Source organism: Neocloeon triangulifer, unplaced genomic scaffold, assembly GCF_031216515.1.
Source record: "Neocloeon triangulifer isolate White Clay Creek 2 clone unplaced genomic scaffold, ASM3121651v1 ptg000012l, whole genome shotgun sequence".
Taxonomy (NCBI): Eukaryota; Metazoa; Arthropoda; class Insecta; order Ephemeroptera; family Baetidae; genus Neocloeon; species Neocloeon triangulifer.
Genome location: NW_026775554.1, coordinates 14510062 through 14533224, shown reverse-complemented (window position 1 = coordinate 14533224; position 23163 = coordinate 14510062). Strand labels below are relative to the sequence as shown.

Genomic DNA, 23163 nt, shown 5'->3' with positions numbered 1-23163 from the left:
AAAGGAGCAAACAGAGAGATGCAGAAACGCGTGAGGTTCACTCGCAGCCCATCTCGTTTTGGCACGGCAACTTTGTAATTGTGAGCCATCAGTTTTCATGTCACATCCTGGCGCTTCTTGCCGCCGCTCTCGCCCTTTTTCCAAGTGTTGTTTATAGCACTTCTTCCCAACAATGACGTCATTAGTGGAAAAAATAACAACTTGATGAGCCTCTCCCTTCACCCTGCCCGCTTTCTGCTGCGTGCCATTTTTGTGCCGGCCACGAGAATGGTCTCGCATTACTAACCATTCTTGCACCCCTCGTTTCTAATTCGGTTCCGAACCGAAATTACTCCAAAAGAGTTCTTTGAGTACATCGCTTCCAGTTCCCTTGCAATGTAGGAGATTCAAAAATAAAAGTTCTTATAATTGCAAGGATTATTATGTTCCTTAAAGCTTTTAAAACACTTTTCAAAATTTTATTATCCATTAATAATTAATTCAATATTTCAAGGCATTCCGTAATTCATTAATATTGTGGTTTTCTTCTGCTTAAATATTATCCAATATTATCTAACAATAACAATAATTCCAGTCTCAGACTTTGTTTGAGTTAATTTGTATCTATCATTTTTTTACCTGCAGATAAAACTCATCATATGCAGTAAAAAAATGAATCATTTCTTGGAAAAGTCGATATCAAAAAGTTGCCTAGGATTAAAATCATATATCCTGGAACTCACCAAAAAAAGTAGAGAACGCGAGACATTATTTTTTCCATCTAATTTACCACTCTCCAGCATTCTGCCTTTGGCGGTAAGTGAGAATTATTAATAACGAGCAAAATTTTATCAAAGGCGTTCAAAATTAACTTCCAGCGGCAACAATGACGACAGCACTGACGGATGATTTGCACTTTTAATTACCTCCCAGCGAGGGTAAAAAGTTCTGCTGTAGTCGTTCTCGCCCGAAATTGCCTCTCTTGTTTGTTTCTTCGTTGCAAAAAGTTTTTAATATCGGCTGTACCTTTTTTACAAGCAAATATTAATTAATATCGAGGCAAAATAGATTTTAATTTACAAAAAAATATGCTAAAACTTTTATTATATAGTTTAAAACAAAATTGAGCTTAGCTTAATTATTTTTTCGCCAATTTTGTTTGCTGTGGTGATTATTATTTTTATCTCCCACCAGTCTTTGGCAAACACGGTAATGTACATGTGTGAAAATGGATTAGCGAAATTGCTTGCTTTGACACATGATGCTCTTTTACCAGCACAAGATAAATATACTCTAAAGAACGTTGGTCGACTTTTCTCACAGACAGTTAATGTGGACCTTTCATACAAGCAGCTCTTTAATTGATGTTTAATAATTCTACCAGCCATAAAAAGTGTTGATTTTTTTTAAAGAAAAAAATTACAATATTTTTGCCAATAAATAAATTTAATTTATTTACGCTTTATTTCCTGCGGGCCTTTCTACTACAATATATATTTTTTACTGTTCCCTTTACTTCCTTTTCCTACCCCCATGCTAGAAGTTAGGCTTTCCCTTAGAAAAGCAATATGTCAAGGCTGTCATTTATTTGTGCAATAAAAAAAGACAACGACTGTTGACCAATTAAACAGGAACAACTTTTACCTGCGCGGGCGCAGTTTGCAATTAACGCGGGGGAGAAGAAATCCTCAGCGAAATTGGCCATCTCGGGACAATCATAAAATTTTTATGGCCGATGGTACAATATTTTTAATAGCTACAATACTCGAATGAAACCGAAAATGTGAAGGTATGAAAAAATATATGCAACCTCTTTCTAGAAAGCGTCGAGAGGTTAAAAATCAAATATTTAGGCGACTTGGAGGCTCGTTTGAGGCAGACGGCCCATTTGCAAAACCCCCAGCTCACATATAATGTCACCCGACCACACATCTTTGCCTGCACCTCTTTTGCCTCTCGAGTGCGTCTCTGCCTGGAATACAAACTGCCGTAATAAGGCTGCTCTCTCAATTTCCAAATCCTCTGCCTCTGTGCATTACTCTGTGAGCCGTCGGAATAGTTTTCAGAACTAGCCCCATTTCTGAAGCATTCAGCCGTCTTGCAGACGTTTCAGAAAAACAATCAGGAATCGCGTGAGCCACGTTTATTTGCATTAGAGGCACTGGAGACACGCAGCAACGCACGATTTCTCTTCAATTCCAACAAGAATATATTATGCTTTGCATATTACTAGAAACTTTCGATTTTCACATGAATTAATCAAAGACGCAACTGCAGAATTAGTTTCGAGATCAATAACAAACCTCTCAGCAAGACTGATATTACACTCCGTGATTATCCTTGACACTTCTCATCACGAATGCGTGTCTCAATTCCACACACGTATCTAATTTCATATTGCGACTTTGCGATGGGTGTGTTTTGGAAACAACTGACTCCCTCGCAACCCACTCGTGTCGTGAAGAAGTGAACCTTCTGATGGGCTCAGCGCACATCACAGTGACATGAAATTTGGCTTTTCTTACGTCATCCTAAATGATAGCTGGATAAGCCTGTTACATATAAATGAAGTCTTCTCCAATAGCAAAACAAGATTAAAACTTAATTAAAATCAGGAAAATAAGTATACAAATCTAATCAATAACAATTAAAATAAAATCTTTGAAGCTTAAATAAATTATAAAATAAATTTATGTATCGGTAGAAAATACTTCTGTGGAATAAAATTGGAATACTATTCTTTTTTAGAATATGCATGGCGGAGAATATATTTTACATTTTGTATGATACTTTTTTTAATTTTATTACGGTGGTATTTTTAGATTTATATCTGAACTGAAATCAACAGAAGATTCTTCCGACCGTGAACTGAGAAACTAACACGATAAAATTATCAGCCAGAATTGTTTCAGAGACGGTTTAACAGGAGTAACATCCGTTCAATTTAAACTTTTCCCTGATTTGGGAAAGTAGAAATAATTCTGTGTCACTGCTAAATAAATAAGAAAACTTTGTTCAAAAGGAAAGAACTTTTAAATTGGTGCAGCGAATGATTTTAAGCTGTGTTTTTTTTTCTAGTTGCGGATGTAAAAATTGAGTAACTTTCCTCCAATCAAGAACTTCCGCAACAAAATTATCACCAGTGAGAAATGCAATTATAATCCGTATAATAATTATTTGCTGAAGGCGATCTGTTCTGTTCATAGAACATTCATTGCTGAGAAGAAATTTTTCATGAGAATTCCGCTTTATCTATTAGACGCCTGCAGCGAATTTCTTTCAACTTATCTCTGGCACTAACAATAAGGAACTTCCCAAGCAACATGTTTCTCTGCCAGCTGATGGCTCTAGAGTTGATTCATTTCTCGAAAGTAAAAAATGAACTCGGCTGCCAGGGTCGTATTCATGCCTTCTCTTTCTCATAAATATTTACCATATTTATCAGCCAAGCTGAATTTTCTCCCAAATTGCTGCGATTCAATTTGCCTTAAGCGAGGCCGTACTTGCTTTTTTATTAAGGTCGAATTGAGTTTTCTGTGCTGTTTGAACCGTGCTCGCTTTCCATTCCACTTCTTTTGGTAACGAATTTTTGCTCCAGTCGGTCGGCAATTTTATGCAGTAGCCCACTTTATTTGGATAAGGCAAAAAATTTAGGTCGCTACTCACTTTTCTTTGGATGACGATGGTGCCAACGCGTTTCACGTAAATCTGGAAGAAAATTGAACATTTTAATTAGCTGGCAATGTACACAGAGCTTGGTAGAAGTCAAATAAAAGGGATTTAATTATTTTTAATCTGGACTTCGAGGCGAATAAGAGTTGTTTACACAGCTTTTTCTGCTTACATTTAAATTTTATTAAATTTCTGGAAAACGTAAAGAAAAAATACCGATGAAAAATGCTTGCAACATCTACGCCACCTCATCTTAAAATCAAATCAAATTATTAAAAATGAGAAGTAAGCATTAATTCACTTTTTTATTGTTCACTGGAAACAAATTTAAATGAGCTAAAAGTTATATATTTGTTGAATTGCCGTTAATTTTCAATAAAATTAAAATGTTTTTATAAAAGTAGTCAAAATCATCTTTCATTGATTCTGAATTCTGAACAGCTTCTGCTCTATTATTTTTAGAGCAGCGTGCTGTTAATTTAGTACATTAATGAGGAAGCGGAAAGATAAGAAACTTGATAGTTTCATGTCGTAATTTGCAGCATCAGCACCAACACACAATGTAAACACATTTGGCGCGACGCTGAAATTATAGCACGCCTGCAAAACGTCTGCTACACAACTCTATCAAGTTTCATCAGCGGCTGCACCCGTTCTAAAATAATTCCGCATCGACCCAACCACGGCGACAACGAGCTACATATGTTTTCTTTTTGTACATTTTCCACCCGGGCAGAGAGCGAGTCGGAACTACACATAGTGCAGGCAGGTTTTATTTATATTTTGTATTTATCTCGACCTGCACTGCAACGTGTTTATTAACAAGTAAAGCGAATGTTGTCATCAGCGAAAAGCTTTTGCTCTCGCGTGGAGAGGAGATAATAAAAAAATATATAAATGCACCAAATATATAAGAGGACGACGTGTGACGAGATCTCTGAATCTCTGGGCGAAAAGCTTTTAGCGCCCGCATCACGTTCAATTTGAAATGTGCAGCCGGATGAAAACACTTGGCGCGCGCGGCCCTTCATAAAAATATTTAATTAAATTTACGATCACCTCTGGAGGCCTTTCTTTCTCTCTGGCTGGCATCGCCACCAGACAATTGTACATACGGCTCTTGGTATGCTCATCATCGCACACTCTCCAAGAGCAATTCTTTCTCCAGGGTACTATTAATATCAAGAAAAATTATTCTGCAACTCATGAAAATCACATCAGAACAATTTCGACGACAGAATAGAAAGGTTTTGGGATATGAAATAAATAATATTATTGAAAATTAAAGAAAAATCTATATTACAACTAAAAATGTACCAACTTAAATTTTCTTCCATTTACCATCATACATAAAATTTCCATAGGATATTTTAAAAATTCATCAGTTTGCATTTACTATATAATATTAATTTCTCACTTGAAAACTTTAAATATTCCAAATTTAGTATTCAATGTGCCAATTTTCATAATATTTTTTACATTTTAATGCGTTTAATATTCATCTAATGCCAGGTGCGATCATAAAAAAAGTTAATTATGATTCTCAAGTCTGCACTCGCCTTCGTTGCTCTCATTTTTGTTTTTTGTTTTGTGCGTCATACCAGGTTGCTCTCTCGTTTCTGCCGCGAACACGTCACAACAACACACAGCTAACAATCGCGTTATTAATTGTTGGGTTTTTTGCTGCAAGACAATAATGTTGCTCGGCGCTCGCGACCACGCAAAAAAGGCACATAATTTCTCGAGCGCGCGAGCAGCTTCTTCCGCTCTCCTCGCTTCCGAGAGAGGAGCAAAAAAGTTGGCATCCCTTTTCCGCGAGCAGCCCAGAACACGTGTCAGCAACATTGTATAATGATTAGAAACGGCTTAACCGCGCCACAAAACCTCACGCCTGCACCAACGCAAATAAGGCACGAGTCTCGCAGCGGAAAGAAAATTGGGCCAGACAAGCGAATTTAGCTCTCCCTGGCCATTCTTTTGCCATCGCAATTATGGCCCCTATTGTGCTCGTTTTGCGGTTTCTTATCACGCTCTACACCGTGGCACAAGTTTTTTGTGTGCGTTAGTCGTGCTTTTGCTCAGTTTTGCTGTTTTATGAGGCCACGAAGATAAGAAACTGGATTTTTTTACTTTTAATTTATAAATGCACTTTGTAGGGAAATCATCTGAAAGATTATAATTGGTAAAACGTCAGTCTGATTCTGATTGATAATTAATTTAAGCCAATGCTGACGATGAATAGCATCTAATTCATGATAGATAAATTTAAATTACAGTGAATTGCAGAGGATTTTAAATTTTTTTATTTTTTTAAACCTAGCCAATACCTGATAATCACTATTTCAAAGAAAGACACTAATTTAAAAAACAAAAAACTTATTTATGTTCAAAATTTGCAACAATAAGGGCTCGTCATATAATCTCTTTCTATGCAGGTTTTTCAAAAGTTTGATAATTGCTTTCATAAAAAGATTACATTAATTTCTCCAACTTTCTCAAGGATATGTATTGCGCTGAAATGAACTTGCATAATTTGAATAATAAAGGAAAATACAAAATTAAGTTCTAGTCGATTAATTGTTTGCACAAGAAAACCAATTAAGATTTAAGTTAATTGAATTTAATCAAAACTTACTCGTTGCAGAACCTAAATATTTAAATTATTTCGCTCATCTAACCAAATGAGATTCGCAACTTTTGAATTGAAAAGGCGACGTTCCTTTATAAGTTACTCACGACATAATCCACCGCATTTAACTTCATTATATCTAATTCAGCAGACCAGCATCTAACTGACTGACTGCACAACGAGCAAAGCGGGAGAAATACACACGTATTTAATAAAGATGTAAATTGCAGACGGAAAACTTTGCGTGGAGAAAACGCTTGAGAGGAAAGTTACTGTCGCGCATATAACGAAATTCCCCCAACTCTCTCACTGCAGCGTAGCAGACAAAATGCAAAAGGCGTGTAATTAAAACTCATTTCTTTTGTCTCGCCATTAAAATTCCATTAGGCGCGTCTCCCTTGCAAAATTTCGTTTTGCCTGTTGCGGCGCCGTTGCCACAGAAAATTGCGTGAAACGAAGACAGGCGAGCGCCCACGCAGCTGCCAATCATGGCGCAATTTTTGCGTCTCTCGCCATCCGTTTCCGTCTCCCTTATTTCCCTGCAGGCTCGCCAGCGCGTTTTAATTTGCGTCGTGGAGAGCGGTGCTCGAATGAACGGTCCCAAAGGTGTTCTTTTTTTTATCATGCCGGGCTCAAATAAGAATATTAACAAGGTCTTTGCGTAGAGCTTGGAGAGCGTGAGAGAAAGCGCAGATTAATTTGTATAAAATTTACATACTTTTCGTATCAGCGAATGTGAACTGGTTGATGTGATTTTTAACTCAAATTTGTAAAACTTTTTACCGCTTTTTACTATCAACACAGAACTCATTAAATAAACACTTGTGAGTCCCAAGGTAGATGGCAAATTAATAGGAAAATACCAGACCCCCATATCATAGTAAAAGCAACAATTTTAGTCACGCAAATAGCGAATTCCTTCTATAAGTGGAAACTATTCCTGACTCCAACGAGATCAATTCTCTGGGGAAAACAATTACGTCTATTTCTGCCGTTGTTGAATGAACTAAGCCGAGGAGAAGGACTCGACTTGAGAACATAATAATCTACAGTACCGTACATTGCCTGAGCCGGACGAAGTGCCGGAATCAAATTCTCGGCTTTAATTAAGTCACTCTACTAAGCCTTTCGAACTGACCGGAAACTAATCAGAACAGAGTTCTATCACGATTGCATTTCCCAATTCCCAATCGTCACCAGCTGTAGTCAAAATTAAAAACGGTGTGTTTTAAAGGTATAATCACTTTCTTTTTTAATTTTTTTACAGATTATAATTAACAAATCAATAAGCAAATCGCAAATTATAAATTCAGAAAATAATTTATTGTTTTGACTGATTTGGAGAAAACACTTGATATTATTTTGAATTTTCTTCTATACAAGTGACGCAAAATTATCAGAAAAAACTCAAGAGGATACTTTGGCCCGTCAATTTTCTCTTTAAAGGGAATTTCTTTTTCACGCAGCTCATCACACGCGCTCTACTTTGTTATGCAACCTGCGCCTTATCTATGCCGTGCACGTTGCATACCTTTCGAAAATGGCAGGATGGAAGCGACACAATGGCAGCCCCGGGGGTGTAGTGTGTTTGGCGTAGTCTCACCCACGACGAATTACTGACAGCCAATATCTCTTTACACCGAGGCGGCTCCATTTCCACGCATGAAATTTCAATTTTTGCTATCAGCGAGCCCAGATTGATGAAATTTTCAATACTTGGCCGTGTAAAATTCAGATTGATAAATGCATTCCGCTATAGTAGGTGAAAAAAAATAGCCATCAGTTGTATTCCTGCGCATATTTCATATTCATCGGTCAGCGCACTTTCCACTCGCATCCATCACGCGGCTGTCAAATTTATTCGCGAATGCCTGAAATGGCTATTTATATTCTTTCAAAGCTTCAATTTTGGGCAAATAGAAAATTGAACTCGAGCTTACATGGGATCGCAGCAGTTTTGCTTTCAATTGCGTGTAGAAAAGGTTCCAACTCAATAAAAGACTTGGAAAAGCACTTGCCACATTTTCTGACCCATGAATCAGAAAAATGCCCAAGAATTGAAAATAAGCGATGAAACAAAAGCACATTACCCAACTTTCTTCCGTGGGTCAGAACTTGGGAATTGCACCAATAAAAATCTACAGCGATATGATCAGGCTCGTTCAGCGAAAACACGAAAGCCGATAAAAATAAAAATAAAATATCCGGCCCTCTCTCTTCTCCGCCATAGCAGATTATCGACAGCTTCTTTCCTGGTCAAGCAATCCTAACCGCCATTGATTTCCAGTAAGCAAAAATTTATGACGCCCAGGGCAATAATAATAATATCTTTTCGCACACGACGCGTCATAACCCCATTTATCAAGAACTACTCTCGCGTTGGAATTAATTTGCGAGAGGCGGCCGCTCGCATCGCCAGAGCGGAAACATTCCAGCTCGCTCGCTTTGACAAAAAGATTGGATTGCCCTGTGCCGAGACAGACCGACCAACTAGTGCACTTGTAGCGAAAACGAATTCCCTACCCGGGATTTTCAATTAGCCCTCAAGGAATGTTGGGTCTGTGCGAAAATTGGGGGGCGCAGATGGCCGAAATTCAGGGCTTACTCGAGTAGAAAAGAATTTTACATGCAATCTGAGCTTATCCGTATTTTCTAATGTTCTTTTAGAAAAGCTAGGCTGGTCAGTTTGAAGAGCAGGATTTGTGATGAGTGATAATCAGCTTGCAGCCCATCTAGGCGCGAACCTCTCTTCAGCAAATTGTTCGCCAGATGTGTTGCTGATTTCTTAACGTTGAAAAATTTTGACTCGATTTGTAAAAAATAAATCAACAATAAAAAGTTGGTCAGTTTAAAGTGCAGAATTTAAAAACTTTCAGGAATTAGTTTTGCTTTATATTTTTTATTATTTATTAAACGCTTTTTGGATATTTCAATTTAATTACATTTTTCACTATTCATATTTGTAGTTATATTTTGTAATTGTATTTTTTAAGATATTTGTTTTCGAAGAAAAAATTTTCCAAGGAAAAAATAGAATGGAGTATATGTACTGTCCTTTTTTATTATAATTATTTTTGTTTATTTGTCCACATTGTTACAAATTCATTGATTACATTCATTAAGTTTATTTAAAAAAATATATATATTAATGGAGAAAACGGCACCACAAGTAGAAAGAATTTTGCTAAAAGTTCCGAGATTACAAAAGACCCCATCCACCGCAGTGAGCCTCGGTTGACTTGGTTTTTGTTCTTATCACTTATCACTAATATTGCCAAGAGGGTGGGAAACTGTCCCACTGGGCAGGTTTGCAGCGCATTCCAGAGTTATTCCAGAGCCCGACGAACTGGATAGCATCTTCTATTTATTATTTAAAATAGCAAATGTTTATTTTAAATGCTAAACACAATTTTCAAGGATATATATTATTTTCTTGCAACATAAAATTGCCAACTTTTATTTTGTCTCTTTTCCTCTGTCTTAATTAATATCCACATAATTCAATCAATATGCTAAAAAGGGTCGAATTTTAAGCAACGCCATCGGAGTCATTTCCTGTCAAAGGGCGCGTGACTCCACTTGTGCTCCATAATTTAATTCATACAGCCTGCGACATTCCGCGCATTTTCCATCAAATTGGAATTTCCCAGCAGCGGAGGCGCAATTCCGTTATTAATAGCGGGAGGCGCGTGTCATCGATCACCATCAGCACACGGTTTCTGCTGCGAACGGGAGTCAAAAATCTTTCACCCCATGATTTCGCAATTCATCGCGGAGCGGCGTGGCGACGGTGCGCTTTAATAAAAAGGGTCACTTTCCCTCTCGCCTTATCTATCTGCCACATTTATCTTAGTCGTGAGTGACAGCCTCGTTATTACATCTTCTCGCTCGCAGGCGCCAGTCCGATGCAAATGCGTAAATAAACAAGCTCAGAGAGTAATCCCGCACCTTTAAGGGGCGAGATGTTCTCTCGAGGCTCGTCCGAGATGAAAAACGGCGGCTCTGGGAAAAAAGTGCCCAAGCTATTTTACTTTCGCGCGCAGGCAGGCACATGTCAAGAGTGCGCGCGGCCGGGCTCTTGTTAGTTACAAAGGCCGCGTTCATTTCGGCAACTTTCACTTTTTTTAAGCAACCGCGTTGAAAGATTGGCGAACACAAACCGGGAACGAGGGGAGCGAGAAACATCCGCTCTTTCTAGAGCTCGCCTTGATTAAAAATTTTGAAAAACCAAAGCTCGTATCTCAAATCCTTGCTTAAGAAGAAAAAAATGAAAATTTTAAAAAGTAAATTATTTAAAAAAAAAAAAAAGCTTTTACATAATCTCTTTCGCTCTCTTGTCAGCAGCAATAATATCACCAGAATAATAATAAAATATTTCATTTTCAAAGAAGCAAGAAATTAAATAAAATTAGTAAAATTACGCTTTCTTAATTACATCATAAATCAAGTTTCGATATTTTTTAATGCCGTTTTTTTAAATCAACTTCCACTTTTGATACTGACTCTGTTTAATAAACTTTATTTATTTGTTATTGTCAAATAAAATTAAGATAAAAAACATCACATTGTAAAAAATATTTTTTGTCGTATTGAATAGTCATAGTTTTTTTTCTAATTCTTTGTCACAACTCACAATTTATATGATTTACACTTTTACAATTTTATTTATTTTTATGCGTACATATTTAGCTATTTTTCATCTTTTTTTTTGTTGAGCAAAGACAAATGTATTCTTGGCTTGTGCCCTTGTCTGAGCTTGCATAATAATTTTATTATATCTGTCAAGTGAATTCAGGACTTCAATTTATCATTGCACATGTGAATTTTTTTTATACAAAAGCACTTCCATATCTGTTGGAATAAATATAAGAAAACCTCATTTTATCATATTGCTTGGGGAATAATTCATGATGTCTATATTTATTATACACGATTGTACCAAAGTCAATTGGAAATTCATATATTATGCAGCTCGCTAACTACATGCCAGATATTCACACACACAAAATCGTTTTACGATAACTAAAATAAATATGTAAATAAATAAATCTCAAATTGACCCGTTTGCGGCATGTACTGCTGACTTGGCAATTTGGGCTGAGTTAAAAGTAAATCAGATTTAATTATGAGCCTCGGTAGGTCAATTTGCAAAGTTATAGAACGAAAAGAGAACTTACTTTTTCGCCGGCGATTCCGACTGGCTTGCGAGCCGCTCTGCTGCCTCTGCTTCGCAAACTTGGAGATCTTCTTCTCACGTTGCATTTCGGCCGATTTTCGCTGATTTCGGGCCGAATTTGGGCTAAATCTTGATCCCATCGAGACACGATGCACTTCATCAATAGAGTAAGCCATTTACTAATCATATGGGGGGGGCGTGTCTTGTGTGACAAAAGCGCGGGAACGACTTTTCAGCCCTGAGACCTCCTTGCCTGAGACCTCAATACGCATCCCCACCACCAGGCCAGGGCAGTGATTTCCAGCAACATTGTCGCGTTCAGGAGAATAATTCGCTTTGCTCCCACAAGACAATTGGACACGCCCCCACATTATAAGTAATTATTTTTGTTGACGAAGTGCATCGTGTCTCGCCGGGATCAAGATTTAACCCAAATTCGGCCCAAAATAGGCGAAATTTGGCGGAAGTGCAACGTGAGAAGAAACTCTCCAGGTCTCCAGTCAGCGAAGCAGAGCAGCTTGCCAGTTAGATTCGCCAGCGAAAAAGTAAGTTCCCTTTTCGTACTATAGCTTTGCAAAATCATAATTAAATCAAATTTACTTGTTTAACTCTCCAAGTCAGCCATACATTATCGTAAACGGGTCAATTTGAGATTTTTTTTCGTATATAAGATGCGGAATTTCAACCTCGCTCCTTTTTTACAACACATTATTTGCATGTTGTGGGCTTATCGAGCAGAAAAACCGCGCAGCTCGTGATGTGGAAAGAACGCGTGATTGCAGGTTTCACCGACAATCAGGGTCTTTAAGTGATATTTAGATTCCGGAGGCAGATACCGGGTGGAATTCGTCTTGTATTGTATAATGTGAGTGGCGTTCTCGTGCCAGAATGTGATTTCTTTAAGCGACCACACATGGCAATCAGGACGTTGCATGTTCATTTTGAAATTTTCTCTACTTGTAAAAAGCAACAGAGCGACACATTCCCCCATGGTGGTTAAATTTTAATCTTTACGGGATAAAATTTCCATGTTTTTAAGATTTGATTAATAACAGTAATTTAATGGTTTAAAAAACCTTGAACAAAACATTTAAAATGGGCGTTGAACATGTTTTATTTTCAATTCTTATTTTATTCCATAAACCTTGAATAAAATTTAAAGTCTGTATATTAAATTCATGAATTAATAGGTCATCATCAACAGCCCGTAACAGCCGTTGAATATGATCAACCACATCAATAGGCAGGTTATAGAAACATTGTCATCTATTATTGTATGTTCACGTGTTGTGTTTCTCTCGGGCGTGTTTGTGTATATTAATAATAACAATATTCGGCACTGCCACTCTCACTATCACTGTACGTAATAATGCAAAAGGACCTACCTTATCTCAATTAACCAAGGTCTACGTCAAAGGACAGCAATTATTACTAACTGGCGAGTGGTCTTTTGGGGCCACGGCATGCATAATTGTTCCGACTCGCAACAGAACTACTCTTACCATTAGCAGGTGCGAATTCTCTTTCGCTACTTTTTTTTTAATTTGGTCAGGGAATTACCAGATCGTCCGCTCTTTGTCCAACTTTTTCGGTTCGGCTCTTTTTTGGCCCTCGCGTGATAAAAAGAAAGAGTTGCTTTGGGAGCGATTTTTTTTTCCTGGCGTGTGTGCGCAGCGCAGACGTCACTCACTCTCTCTTTCTCTCCAGTCCTGACATACGGCTCCTCTTTTATTGTCAACCCGTTTATTTTTCCCTCCCTGAGAGACGTGTAGGGTGCCGTGCCGCTCGCTCGCTCGGAGCAAACTGTGTTTGCTTTTAATTTAAGTCCCTTGGATAAACAGCAATTTGGAATTACATACACCTTTTCCAATGGCGTGCGTGGACTCTCGGAATTAGCTTCGAGCGTGTATTTTAGCGTGCACAATTAAAGTGAGGGCCCTAACGATACTTCCGCAAAAAGAAAAGCGGCCTTAATTAATTGCCGCTCTTTAAAACCCACGTGTTTGAGACGTGTGCCGGTGATTAATTACAGACAAGGAGACGGACAAGGAGGAATTTTATTTTCAAGGCGCTAATTTTGGGGGAAATTTGCAAAAAGGAACGGAATTGTTTTACCTGTGCAAATCTGAATTTTTCATAATCACATTGGTCACAATTTATAAATTTTTGCAGAAAAATCTTAAACTTTTTTCAAAATTAATTTTCTTGATCTTTCACTGAAACACTGATCAGTAGATAATTAATTTTCAAGGTAGGATTTTTCTCCATGAATATTAAAATGGGTTCGAACAAAATTTGCAAATGTACTAATCCAAATGCGCTCTACTAGTTTCATATTTGTTAACGAGTAGCATCAATAAAAATGCGAGAAACAGCAATTTCTCATTAAAATGTTGCCAAATTAATCTTTTTAGCAATTTCATATTATTTAAACTGACATTGCTCGCTCTAATTATTTCGAACGTCATACCTCAGCGCAGTTATTACTCGAGTGCAGCCGACATCGGTGCTGCCAGAGCGGAATTTTCATTGCAATATCAGATTGAACGGTGGCGAACGGAGGCGACCTATTTTTTATCCTGCAATCTCTAATCAAATGCAAATATGGAACGGCGCAGCAGCCAGAGTTCAATCGCTTCAATCAATTCAGCAGATGTGGTTGAATTCAGCGATTTGACTGCCGCAGAATGACGAAATTACAGATAAAAATGTAGATACGCGTTTTAATAAAAGCCGCTGAGCGAATTTGGCTGCTGGAATGAAAGTGCTACACTCAGTAAAAAACGAATTTGCTTCGTTTTCCACGCAATCCAAAATTAACTTTGTTAAAGAATTTTCACTGTTTTCGCTTTTTTGCTTACAAATTGGCTTTGCTTTAGAAGAGTGGAATTTGTTCAGAGTTTCTTTAGTTGGTTTTTTTCGTTGAAATACAATAGAATAAAAACGTACAAGCAGTTGCTATTCTATAGCTGTAAAAATAAAACGTTGAATCCTATTAAACACTATTAAATTAAACACAGAAAATTTAAATATAGGTAAATGGAAATTTTAATTATTAGTCACAAATTAAGAAAAGCAAATTAACCGTAAATTAATTGAAATTATTTTACGGTGTTTTAAATTAATTTTAAAATTCAAATCACGGGTTAATAATTTGAGACATAATAATTAAATGAATGAAAAGATGGTGTTTATAAATGAGTTTAAAGTTTAAAGATTACATCTTCTATTAGGGGAATAAAGGCTCATTCAAAAAGGTCAACATTTTATAAAACAGGTTGATTGTGAATTTCGAGGCAACTGACAATATCTAACGTCGAACTTTAGTTTCCAAATTTTTAGTATTTTTTTTTTTTAAATCTTCTGCTTTAATTATTATTATTAATTTATTTGCGTGCAAAAAGCGGTTGAGAGTAGAATTAATTCTTAATCAATTTGAAGATGGTTTTAGGTCTCACGATTAATGGCATTGATTACAGGTTTACGGCTCCGTTGGGAGCAGGCGTCAATTACTCATGTGCTCAAACTGCACCAAGTGACTGAGTGGGTGGGTGAGTTTTCCAAAGAGGAGACAATGGCTCAGCTGAAAGATTGAAGTGGTTCGTTAGTTGGCTGGCTGGGTGGGTGGGTGGCAGGAGGAGGAGGCCTTTGGCTGTTCTCGAGAGGCGAGCGAACTTGGTCCGCTTTGTATTTGAACTGCCACCGAGTTTTAATGCCGACGAGGACCCGGTCGTCCCGTCTTCGCCGATTGAATCAATAGTACTTAAATGTGCCGCTGCTGCCACGTAAGCTTAATATTATGCAGGATAAGTGGACCTCTTGCCACCACAAGTGTTTTTCCTCCGTCTTTGCTCCGACAATCGATGCTAAATTAAAATCAATTTTCTCCCCTCGCAGGCGTTCCGAAGGCAACGAATAAAAAAGCATGATTTTGGAACCCTTCCAATGGCCATAACCAGCATGGCTTTATGCCCTTTCATTTTCCTAAATGGAAAGTCCATTGAGACGCATATGTTTCCATTTTTATATGTTTTTTGAGGTGAGTTTTTCGCGTCCCACATGCGCGGCAGTAATTCATTCCGCAGGCAAAAAAAGCAGCGTCCGATACAGAAGGCCAATTATTCCCTAAAGGAGAATACATAATTTTTTTTTGCAGCTCATAGGAGAGCAGTCAACAAAAATTCAAACTTTTTTGCTTCAAATCCTTTTTTGCTTTTGGCAAAAAATAAAACAAAAATATTTAACGCACAAATTGTTTAAGCGATGATTTAGGCACAGAATGTTTCATGGTAATGAACGTGATGTGTTTGAGTGTTTCCAAAATTAATACCTTTTGTTGCTCCGCAAACAAGCGGAAATGATTAAAAATGAGGCATCGCTTTTTAACATCTGAATTTTTGTTCATATTATATTTTTCATTTTTTTCCTTGGCTGCATTAAAACAAATCAGATAAAAAGCTAGAAGTATTTTTTAATGATAAACTTTTACGACAAAAATTTAACTTGACACTTTTTTATGATATTCATGATTGGTATAAAATATTTACAAAGGAAAATTGATACCATCTTGCAGTTTAAAGGTAATTTTTACCACACATTTTTATGATGCACAAAAAAGTTCCAATTTAATGAAACATGGTGCGTGTTTTATTCCCAGATTGCAGCTGAAAATCCTCTTGCTCATCCCTTGGCTTTTATCCTCTGTGATTTTATTTTTAAATATAACAGATGCTTGGACTTAATCTGCGAGATTGTTGGGAAGTGGGCCGCCGGCGGGGCATCATTCCAGCACCCTTCGGCCCATTATTATGATGCTAAAACACACTTTACGACGCCAGCAGGCCCACCAGCAAGTGGCCTGTTCTGTGCGCTGCCTTTCTTTTATCAACTGCCTCTTTCTTGTGTGGCCAACATGAGACGCCGAGGCCTGTTATTTATGCAAATTTCTCTCGTAAGTTCTAATTTGCGAGAAAATTGCTTTCGGGACGCCGGAGGAATGGGAATTCCACCCGCCGCCCGCGCCCACCCCCGCCGCTGAGCCACGATAATATGCATCTGCCGCCGCCAAGCATGTCATTTTGTATTCAGTCGGTTGCATCCCGTGGTGTTATCATCAGTGTGTCGCGTGGTGGACGATAGCGACGCCGCCAAAATCGGATTAACTCGCGAGTAGAACATATTTTGCTCTCAGCGAGGGCTTAGCCCACAAAAAGTAGCCGAGATGAAATTTCACAGCAGCCACGGAGATCGTCTCTCCCCTAAAAAGGCCACGAGACTTCAAAGCGAGTTTCGAATCCCAACGTCGCGTGACACGTGAAGCTCTCGCACGTTTTTTGCAAGCAAACCGACTGATATGCGTGAAAAAGCATGATGGTGGAGTTTTTTATCTGGTTTTCCTTAATTAAAAGGACGGCAAAATTGATCCCAACACATTTTTTTTTTGCAGATTGCAGAATAATTTAGAATCAAGAACTTTTATTCAGGTCTACTTTAAGTATAGACATTAAATAATATAATTTTTCATTTATTTATCATTTACTATCTTTTATTAAAATTTTCCTTTTTTTCTTTCAAAACGACCTTTGAAAAAAAACATTGAAATGTTTTCATTTAAGTTAATACAATTTGTAATTTATTTGATTTACTCCAGAGCTCCCAGGAATATTTTTAATCTTTGTATAAGTAAGATAAATATTACCATAGAAAGGAAACAATTATTTTTACTCTGAATCATTTCCATAAATCTCTCCACTGACATTTAATCTTAAACCAACATTATATTCTTAGCGCCCATCCAATGTTTTATCGCAGATTAAAGTTTTCATACTTTTGTTGATTCAAACGCTAAATTATTCAGAATAATTCAGATAGCTGCTCATGCACCATTTTATCAGCTATCGAATTCCTGCTCTTTATTTAGCATACCGCCAGCTCAATCTCTTTTCCTATAAAAACTTCCTCGCTTCGCTTTTTGTGACTTATGCACCCCGTGTTTTTGGAAGGGAGCTGATTATTTTATGGAAATTCAGCATGTGCAGCCGGTTCTGCGGGTTGCATAACATCCCAAAGTGCGACGGGCAGGCCCCGAAGAGCTACAACTATTTGGAGCTGAGAAAATTGAGTTGAAGGAAGTTTGGGCAAAAGCCCTGTGCACATAAGTAGCCACCCTTTATATTTTGTTAAAATTGTTGAAAGCAAACTTTGAAGCTATTTTCGGCCTTGTTCCAGAAACCTTTGTTCACAGACTCACTGCGCGCCTGACCTTAAAGTTGTGGTGTAACTTGAAGGAATTTTTATTGTGTTAACATTAAGAAGTTGCAGTGTTGCTCTCAACATAAAAGAAAAGTGTTCAGTAAATAGAATACACAATAAATTTTTGAATACTGATGGGCATGTGAATTTTTTCCGTATGAAAATAAACAGTAAAACAGTTTTCATCTCAAGTTCTATAATAAATAATCTATTTTTGAGTAAAAGATTAAACACAAATCCTTGCAAAGCCTCTTGAATTAAACTCATTTATTACTATGTTCATTTTTTCATTTCATGATTAAAAATAAATTTTGAGAAGATAAGATGTGTGTGTTCTGTTAATTAGTGAGGGTTCGTTGAAGGTTGGCTTTATTCTTTCTGTTTGGTCCATTGGCTCAGCGCTCATCCCTTAAAACGCCATAACAGACTGACGCGTGTGGGTGGCACTTTCATTAGCCCCTGAACGACCGCTAGACTCCTATCTACTGAAAGCCCTGTGCATAATGTGTAAGCAGACCGAACGAACGAGCCACCACATATAACAATTTGCCCAGAGTAGGCGCTTCCGTTTCGCTGAAAGTGAGAACAGGGTCGCCGTCAGGGGCGGATTGTTTTTGATGTGGAGCAGACAGCCAAATGGGATTTCTAAAGGCTCATAGGCGAATGTTAAATTGGTTTATTTTTATTATTTTAGCACGCGGTTTTTCTCTACTTGAATGAATATATGATTTTATACAGTTTGCATAGTGTAAGATTCCAGATTTGACAAAACCTAATTTGAAGTGTAATTTCATTTCTACTTCAATAAGAAAATCTGAATACAAAAAAATTTATGGATCAATCAATGACAGAAGCAATTAAGGAAATTTGATCAAAAATGTTTTAAAATAAATAATAATCTTATTATCATTTTTTTTATAATAAAAAGTAATTGATATGTTTTTAAATTGTTATAAATACATTAAAATATAAAATTGACAAAGTTGCATATAATTAACTGTTAAATTTTTTCAATTAATAATTTTTACAACAATTAAATACCTTGGAATCGCGGCCATTAAATTTGCCCATTCCTTGGATTACATAGGATTTCCAGTATGTTTGTTCCCCATCTTTCGTAGAGAATTATGGAATAGCGGCCTCTCACCACTAAATCTGCGTAAAAGCGGCTTGAGGAGAAAGATGCATTATTTCGACAGCACGCTCCTCTGCTATAATTATTCTCCGTTGCTCCAATTTAAACTCTTCTGTTCTGCCAGTCGCCATTTCTCATTAAGGGCCGAGCGCGAAGGTCGGTCTTGCTCGCGGATCGTCTCTCAATTAATTACGAGACGCCCTTTTATATATTATACTTGCACGGCTCAAAGGATTTATAATTAATCGAACGACGCAGCTTTGCGTTTCAGATAGGCCTTTGGGGATTCTGCCGAGTGCGAAATTTGAAATCGGCCTCGCACGCGAAATGCTTTTGAACCATTATTATTATTGTTTCGCTTCGGGTGGGAACCTGAGGCCGACTGAATTATTAATTAAAACTGCACTCGCCGCGGCGGCCGAGACCAAACTTTTCATCAGCCGCGGGAGGGCGATGAAAGTTTGCCGAGCTTAAATTCCCGCGTCTTCCCTCCCTGTGTGAGCCACGCACGCTTTCTTCAACCCTTCTTCGTAATCCGAGGGTTGAGCTGCTCTGAAACTCTCTCTCTCTCTCTCTTCGGCACACCTCCGAGAAAACGGCAGTTTGCGGGAGTGTGTGCTCCAAAGTGTGGTGCTCACATTTTGTTGGATCAAATGTCGCGTGTTCCGGAGTTTAAAAGCGGCTACGAGCTAAATTGAGGGAGTTGAAACAGGTGTGCTTTTTTTGCGGTGAAAGCGAAGAAGATAAACTTTAATTAAGAGCAAACGCGACGTGTGTCAAAAGTTTTTCCTTTCATTTTTGTTACGTCCAACACCAAAACAAAACTCTGGAAGGTTGATAAAGTTTGAAAGTTGGAATGTTTTGACCACAAACAAAACTCACACAAAACAACTTTTTCTACAAAAATAGTTCTTAATGTAGCAAGTTAGTTGTTTGCATTAATTACATACTAATTTATATAAAATTACATATATTTATCTTTTTTTATCATGAACTAAAAATCTCTTATATTATACATTATTATTAATTATTTTAAATAATTCGTTACAATATTGTAATGAATTTTAATATAAATATTTTTGGTGCGTAAATATCATTAGCTTGATTTTTTTTAAAGACAAAATGCAACTAAATCATACCTAAAACGAGAAAGAAGTGTTTGATTGAATTTTATAATTTATTTTTCCTTCCCCAGAATGAAAAATTTTAATCTTAGATTACATTTTAAAAATATTAAATTACTTGTTGTTATACATGATAATGGATTAATAAAATAGTCACACAATTGAAGACAAAATCCTGGCCATTGGAAACGGAATACAAACCAGGACAATTTAAACAAGTGATTCTTCTTCTTCTTCTTTTTGCTCATCCTTTTTACCTTTGAATAATGGAACCAAAAGATTTAATTAGAACTTGGCCCAACTTTTATAAATTTTACTGCTTAAAATAAAAAAAAAAAAAAAAAAAATGCTATTTTTCGCAATGAATATAATGCATCCAACATTTTTTTATTAAAACAGAAAAATTATTATGACATAGTTAGACTATGAAATAAACGTGATGCCATGGAGTTTTATTACTTTGTTAGATGCACGCTGCAAATTGCATTTTACTGCCATAGTTTTTAACCGACGCTGGCCTCATGGCCTCGGTAATAAAAACATGTTAAATGCAGCAGTAGGTTGGGATTTCCGGGGTTGAAATCTGTCGGGGTTGCAAAGTCGGAAAGATTCCTTCCGGTAAAACGCGAACGAGTCACGGAGATTCAGGTCAAAAGGCATGAAAAATCCAGTTTGCTTTCATTATTAATTATCCAGGGAGGTGCACACGGCGGTGGAGCGCAAGCAAGCGCGAGTGCTAATGAACAAAGCCCGTTGCAAGCAAGAAAGTGATGGTTTATTCATAATTCTCAGCGGCGAGTGCTGAGAGGATGAGAGTAGCATATAATTTTTGCCGACATTTTTCCAAAGCCTCAAGGGAACAAAAATCTTTTGCCTCGCGTCATTAGTCTGAAGCAAGCTTTTAAAAATATTACTCTGCGTCACAAAAGAGAGGCAGCCTTCTTTCGATGATTTAAAAGGCGCGGCCCGATATACATGTATTTATTATTCAACGTCAGATATTTCACCGCATCGATACTTATTATGTATCATACTCCCTGAGCTGCACGGCGAGGAAAAAAATACGCTATCTGCATAATTCCGCACTTGGCTTGCAGATCACTCAGCGGAACAAGCTCCTCGAATTGAATAAAATGCAAATGCGCACCGCCGACGAGATATAATCTACACGAAAACAGACTCCATGAAAAATAATAATTCCAGTCTGGGAATAAAGTAATACGGAAAAGACTATATAAACGATATCTATATGTGTGGTGGCGCCGGAATCCATATGAAAAAATCAATATTTTTCTTTTTCACCAGGGACTATCTTCACAAAACCAATCTCAATTAAGTCTGTTAAAAATAAATTGATGGAGACATTCTGGGCAAAGAAGGGGAAAAGTATATTTTGCGCCATCCATACCAACTTTGGAATAGGGATGAAACATTTTTTGCGCGTTCTTGAAAATTTAGCAGGAACCACGCTGGAGAAAAATCGGTGATCAAATTTTGGCCACCATAAATTGAGGTGCAGTAGTTAGGGAGGGTTGACAAAAACTTTTTTCGTTACATTTTTCCCGATACAATGGTGGACTTTTTAAATACACTTTTGTATGGATATTGTGCTTGTTGTGACGATCAAATAATGTATTTTATAATATTTGAATTTATTTAATATTTATTTTATATTTTTACATCATCATTGATCATCATTCAATTTTGGGAGAGAAATATCAATTTAAACAATGTGTAAAAAAATACAACACAATATTTGACCCTGAAATTCTACATAGATTATTAATAATTCAAAACGATTTGTACTTGGAGAAAATTGCAGGTACTTTTGAAATACAACGTTAACGAGACAGAATTAAATCGATCTAACTTAAAATTTTTGCTGTAGATACTTCTATTTTCCGTAGCAAGTTGTATTTTTTTATTGCAACAATAAAAACGACAGTATAATAAACAAATTTTGAAGCAATATCGGCCATAATATAAATTAATTACTCAAATAAATATCGTGTAATCAAATATTTATTTTTAATTATTTCTTTATCCATTACTTTTTGATTTGCAAAAAAAATTTAAATTTTTAAATTTAAAACACAATATTATGTTTTTGCATTCTGAAAGAAAATTGATGCAGTTCCCTTTGTAAATAGCACAGGCCGTTCGGTTTTTCTCTTCTCGGGCTCTCTCTGCACATAATAATGTTAACTAGGCGCGGTGCGAGAGTCGTATATCTGCCACGTTTATTGCCGTCTGAAAGTTCGCATGTACATACATATGGGTGGCTCTCATTCCGGAATTCTCCCCTTATACTCGCCGCCAATGAGCCGAGGGAGGCGAAAAAGAGGTAGCGCTAACCACCAGCTCGACCACATAAAATAATGCCTGGCCCCAAACTGCGCGAGCGAGCAGTCCGGCGGCGGCGCCCTTTCTCTCTTCCGCACAAAGCAAGCAAACGTGCTCCCTGCGGTGCACCTTGCAAATACTTTCGGTCCTGCATCAAACGCCGGGGATCGCACGCACTAATTGGAAAAGTTTCGCTCGTATGTTGCGACAAAGGCCGCTAGGCCACCTGCCTATTGACATCAATTAAGAGGGCATTTGTGACTCATTTTTGCGCCAACTTGACTCTCTAATTGCTAATTAGGTTCAAAGAAAATTTTGATATCCGCGCAACGGAAGTTTGGTGGAGCAAACTGGATTACAGAGCCATGATATACATTATGCTAAGGCGAGTGGAAACTAGAGTCGCAGCGAGCGAACTTTGGCCTCAAACTAACTCGGTGCGCACTTAATTGCGAGAGCGGCGCAAGACTTTCCAGGCACCCTTGACAACTTTGACCTGAGTTAGCGAAATATTATTTTCCTTGCATGAACAGACGCGGACGCCCAAGATAAGGAGGGAGATCATAAGCCCACTGCGTGACGGCCAAAAGCTATAATTTGTGTTTAATTAAATCTTACTTCTTGTAGGGTATTTTATTACTGCGAAAGTAAAGATATTTTATTAAGTAGAGTTAATAATAATTCTAATAATTAATCGATGAATGACAATCAGCTAATCAACCTCATTTTCAACCTTACAGGAAAACAGTTTCTTGATTTAAAAAAAAGACTATTTTTCAACCACATAAAGCTTTGAGATTTTTTTTTTATAATTTTAATCTTGAATCTTTCATAATTTTCCTATATAAAAGCA

General features: G+C 37.2%; 1 protein-coding gene across 5 annotated transcripts in view; it reads right to left on the bottom strand.

The window, feature by feature from the left end:
• Nucleotides 1-23163, bottom strand: part of LOC132197638 (5-hydroxytryptamine receptor-like) — a 96673-nt gene that overhangs the window by 58447 nt on the left and 15063 nt on the right. For 2 of the 5 annotated variants that reach the window (XM_059621042.1, XM_059621039.1), the window contains exon 2: nt 3642-3687. The gene's annotated coding sequence lies outside the window, so the exon portion shown is untranslated. Of the gene's footprint in view, nt 1-3641; nt 3688-11457; nt 11607-23163 lie in introns of those variants that run through there. The other 3 variants (XM_059621041.1, XM_059621038.1, XM_059621040.1) reach the window with 2 other exon arrangements.